The 997-nt window shown below is 26.4% G+C and overlaps 1 non-coding gene across 1 annotated transcript; it reads left to right on the top strand.

Annotated features, from left to right (window-relative positions):
• The first annotated feature begins 514 nt into the window (after positions 1 to 514).
• Positions 515 to 620, top strand: LOC143911427 (U6 spliceosomal RNA). The gene has a single exon (XR_013260573.1). It is a non-coding gene; the product is annotated as a U6 spliceosomal RNA (small nuclear RNA).
• Positions 621 to 997: the final 377 nt, after the last annotated feature.

Here is a 997-nt window from a genome sequence, read left to right on the forward strand (position 1 = left end):
CGTGTGGGTAGACGTAAGACGATAATTATAAATACATGTTGTAAAAAATAATGTGTGAAATATTATATTAAATGAATATAAAATATTATATTATACATTAGTCTACATAATTGATGAAATTTGACAGGAATTGAATGAAGACAAAAAGAAACAAAAAAGCTAATAATAAACAATTGTTAAAATTTTCTTTGTTTATTTTAAATAATGACTAGCCTACAACATTGGGTTATTATTTTTGAATATTTGTTTTCAATGTTGTAATTTAAAATCGTTAAAAATATATAGTAAAATTAATATTTTTATTTTAAAATAATTTGTCGACTATAAATAATAAAAATATATATGTATATTATATTATTGTTATAGATTTATACATAAAACATGGATTGAAATAAAATTGCTTAAAGTAGTTATACATTTTTCCATAGATGTCACTACATGCGTTGAGGTCAATTGTCCTAGCGGAAATATATTGCAATATAGGTATATATACAACTTTAACAATTTGACAATCGTCCTGCTTCGGCAGGACATATACTAAAATTGGAACGATACAGAGAAGATTAGCATGGCCCCTGCGCAAGGATGACACGCAAAATCGTGAAGCGTTCCACATTTTTTTGATCATTTGAATCTTTATCGGCAATAAACATTTCGACATACATAATATGTTTGTATGTACTTACAGACTTAATAAATAAATTCATAATGCCCTAATTTTAAATTACTCATTTATTTCCTTAAATAAATCGTTTTTAATTACAAGCCTCTTCTTATTTAAAACTATATCAAAATATTTCTTTTGTTGACCATTAAGAGGGCTGTACACCTGAAACCTTAATTTTGTTACCGTTCCTTTCTTCGATATATATATTGAGTGTATGTATATATTAAGTGAATGCGACAGTTGCGCTTCGACCAGATAAAACGTAATTTAAATTGACAAAATCGAGGTTTCGTATTCTCATATTTTCTCCTCCAAAACTGGACCAATTTT

The sequence above is a fragment of the Arctopsyche grandis genome, chromosome 4 (assembly GCF_051622035.1).
Source record: "Arctopsyche grandis isolate Sample6627 chromosome 4, ASM5162203v2, whole genome shotgun sequence".
In the NCBI taxonomy this organism is placed as follows: domain Eukaryota; kingdom Metazoa; phylum Arthropoda; class Insecta; order Trichoptera; family Hydropsychidae; genus Arctopsyche; species Arctopsyche grandis.